Raw genomic sequence first — 4,440 nt, 5'->3', positions numbered from 1 at the left:
GTCCGCTAATGCTGCCATGGTCTGGAATGTGGGGGAGCTCATTCTCCCTCTTTGCTCCTTTCCCTCCCATTTCCCCCATGTCTCATCTGCTATACTCTGTTATCTGTTCGGTGTCCTTGAAGGCTTGACTCAGCCGGGTCTGCTTTTCCCACTGGGAATGTAACGGTTGTAGGTTGCTTGCCTCTCCAGGTGCTTGCTTATTGGGTTTACTGTATCAGGGGGTCTAGTTTGAATGGGGTATAATTGTAGAGGCTGTTCTTTCCCCCGCTATTCCTGACACAAGAGTTCATGGTGTCTCAAGTACTAGCTCTCAATAAACTGAAACTTCTGAAGGAACGTTGTTGAGTGTTTTGACTGGGAAGTCTGACAACTGCTGCCAGGCAAAGTAGACAAGACTGACGATGATAGACCACAGATCCAACTCAGTGCAAACCAGCTTCTTGAGTTCACACGTATTCACTACTGCCTAGGGAAGAGTAGATACACCTCAGTATCAAAATCCACTACTCATTGTTACAGCTTTGGTTAGAATTGTGGTTTCCTGAAACAAAGTAACAGTAACAAAAACTACGTTGGTTTTGGGGTCATACTGGGATTGGGACCCTTCCCAGCAAATACCTTTTAACTAGCTGCTACTTCTCCACATCCCTCCATAGGATCCAACAGAAGGAAAACAATATTGATAGTAATGCACATCCAATAACAAATGATTATGGTGGAAGTAATGCTCAGGAAGTATATGTCAAAGATTAGTACACGATCACAAAGAATGTAAGATTTTAGAGTCTTATTGTTAGGAGCGAGCGGGCTTGTTTTATGTCCACAACATTCATAAACTACGCAAATTTAGAACTGCTGAAAGACTGCTTGTTTCCCCAACAAGAAATTTGTGCTGTAATATTCCACCAAAAAGTCCTCCTTCCTTCTCTTTCCCTGGGCTATAAATCTGCACATTCCGCTTGGGCAAAACAGAGATGAATGTAAATTCTCAGTTTTTATGCTTCTTTCTTTGGGTTTTTCCCCATGTTATTCCAATGCATCAAAGTCTGTCCATACATTATATATATATGGCAGCCTGTCATCAGTAGAAGAATGCTGCCTTCCTTGCCATTGGATGTATTGCTGTGTTGTTCTGGAATGTTCGCAAACAACTGAGGCCTTCCTACACTTCTTGGGCTTTAGTGAGCCTCAGTGATTCAGTGAAGAGCCTAGAAGTTATACTGGGCCCAGTATTATTGCTGCAGAAGCAAAATAATACAGCTGCAAAAAAAATCTTCATTTAGTCTGAGAGGTGACTCTCCTATCTTTACTTGGCCAAGCTGGCCATATGAATCTACATGCTATGGTAACCTGAAGGCTAGACTGTTGCAACACCTTCTATATGGATATGTCCTTGAAGTCAACTCAAACTCCATCTGGTAGAGAATACTGTGGCTCAGTTACTCTGAAAAGCTAGATGGAGTATGCATATTACATGTATTCTGCAGTCATTCCATTGGTTATTATTGGGTTCAAATCAAGGTACTGGAGATCACCTACAAAGCCTTCCACCCTAGATTATGTTAGTGCAGAACCATCTCTCCTGCTGTGCTCCACCATGACAGGTTTGCTGCTCTGATCAAAGCCTTCTGAAGTGCCAGACTGAAAATGGGTAAGATTGACAGCTGCCCTTACAGATGCATTCTCTGCTGTGGCTTCCACCTTGTGAAATGGCCTGCCTGAAGAGGTCAGGAAGGCTCCCAGACTTCCTTTATTCATGGCTCATAGTATTAGGAGCAAAATAGATGTGACACTGGGAGATTTGTGAAGGGCAAGAGAGAAAAATAGCTAGATGGTCATACTGACCTTTCCCTCCCGTGTTTACTCTCCTGTCACTATCCTTGTACTGGTGCAGCCCACCCAGGAGGCTGCGGTTTGGGATCAGCAGGGCAGGTCATGGGCCAGGGTGCAGTGAGGAACCAGGGTCCAAGCCAGCTGTAAGTTGTGACTTCTGCTCAGCCGGCCACCTGATCTCTTGTTGCTCTCCTCCTGGCTCAGAGCCAGCTTCAGCTGGTTGCCCAATTACTGGTTGATTGTCAGCTGCAGGTAACTCTTCATCTCTGGAACCTGTGCTGTCACTGAGCACAGACTGTGTTAGGATATGTAGAATGGCGATCTCAGGGAACAACTTCCTTCCTTCGATTCATTCTCTCACCCAGAACTTCTCTCTCCTTCATCCTGCATGTACCAAGAGGGAGTAAACTCTGTCCTCATTTTGGCACCATGACTCAGATGGCCTCTCAACATCTGAGGCCATCCTTAGTTAGTTAGACCAGAATACTATTGTATCTCTCATCTTTCCTATCCAGACTGTAGGTCAAGCATAAAGATACTAGAATTAGGTCCCGATCACACATTCCAGAAAACGCGGCGGGGGGGTGAGGTTTTTTCTGCCGTGTTATTTTGCCCCGCCACTGTGTGATCCGACGCAGTGGCGGGTGAAGTGGATTTTTTTCCTTGCAGCCTGCTTCCGGTGTGCTTTCTCGAGGGATAAGTGATGCAATTGGAGCGCACTGGGGTGATCACACTGGCAACTCCATCCTCCTCCCGTCACAACCTCATTTGATAGTGAACTTTCCCTGGTTGTTTTTTACTCCACTTCTTCAGATGACTGTTACGGGTTGCCGGCGGGTGCAGGATGCTTGCCAGATGTGTCTGTGTGAATGCGCCCATAAAATCCAGCCAGCATTCGTGAGTATCTCACGGTGAAATCTGTGTGTGATCGGGACCTTAGTTTGTTAAACTGAAAATGTCAGTGGTTACTGGCCTAACTATATCAGCTAACCCCAACAGGTTTCGGGCCCAGTTTAACTAAGAGTAACCAGCTAAACTAGTACTGGTTTCCAGCAAGTGGTGCCACAATACCTAAAGTTAAATCTGCCTCCCTCAGCAGCTGTGGAAATTCAGATTCAAGATACAAAAGGGACTGATTTGAATGTTGGTGAGGTCAGACCCACACCTGCCTGCCCGACACAAGTTCTTGTGTTTCCATCCTTAGAACAGTACCCCGCAAAGAACCATCACATCTGGCCATCGGAAGAATGCTTTTGGAATTTAATGATTGCCTTTCTCTCCATGAGCCCATACTCATTATGGGCTAATTTTAGTGTGAAATTATGTCTGTAATAAGTATGACTCTTGTGCCGAATAATATACCTGTCTTCTAGGCAGTCAGAATCATGCTTAGGTCTTGATTTCACTTGCTGTTGTATTTCTATGTACAGCCTCTGCACTGGCCTTGTGCCCTTGCTTGACTTTAGGAGGTACTCGGGTCACCCTCATGAGATGCGCAGTGCACCTGCTATGAATAGTACATGATATTGTCATTTCATCAGAAGCATACTCTTCAGTCGCTATAGCTGCAAACTGTGAACCATTGATACACACAACACAACATAATCCTGGTTCTCACTGGGGATTATGAATCTAAATAAATACATATCTGCATTTTTGCATAGTTTGTTCAGCTTCCAGGTTTCAGTTGGTCAAGTAATTTACAGGAATGGGAGAAGTGGGAAAAGATGGAAGAGCAATGGGATGGCAGGTGGTGAGGCAATAGATACTTATGGGGTTGTCACCCTTTCATAGAATCATAGAATGTTAGAGTTGGAAAGGACCTTGCAGGTCATCTGGTCCAACCCCCTGCACTCTGCAGGAGCATAGCCAAAAGATAGTCCTACAACATACCTGAAAGATGGTCATCCAGCCTCCACTTGAAAATGGAGGTAATCATTATGGGAAAATTTTTAGTGTGAAGTTCTGTCTGTAATAAGTATGACCCTTGATCTAAACAGTATATTTGTTTTCCAGGAAGGCGGAATCATACATATAAACTAAAGTTAATAGACCTTTAGCAAATATTTAAAAAGAGCATTAAGCTGAATGTTCTCCAGGTTCAGTTTCATCTTGAAAGTAGTGATGATAGAGGGAATCCATCAAAAGACATGTATACTCTACTTTATGTGGCTGTTTGCAATTGTTTCCCCTCTCTGATGCTACTTCAGTGGCCATTCCTCCCCCTCCTTTCATTTATTCCTCCTTAGGTGATGCCAGCCAATCAGGCACAGAATGAGATTTACCTACCTGGATCAGGTAAGTAGATTCATCTCACAACTCTAGGTAGCCAATCATATTTAGTTATGTGCTGATGTCACTAAGAGCAAATTAATGTATTATTTACTTCATTCGTAGTCTGTCTTTCTCACTGAGAGTGAGAGCAGTGTTTCCAGCAGAGATTATAAAAGTGATCCTAACTGGGATGAGTGTTAATCTTAGTCGGTAAGGTGTTTCATGATTTGGGAGTGCCAGCAGAAAAGGCTCTGTCCCAAGCATCCATCAGCCTTACTTCAGACAGCAGAGCTTATAAAGCAGGGCCCTCTCAGTTCATCTCAAATACCAGAT

The sequence above is a fragment of the Gekko japonicus genome, unplaced genomic scaffold, assembly GCF_001447785.1.
Source record: "Gekko japonicus isolate JY-2015 unplaced genomic scaffold, Gekko_japonicus_V1.1 scaffold194, whole genome shotgun sequence".
NCBI lineage: Eukaryota > Metazoa > Chordata > Lepidosauria > Squamata > Gekkonidae > Gekko > Gekko japonicus.
This window is presented reverse-complemented; position numbering follows the sequence as displayed.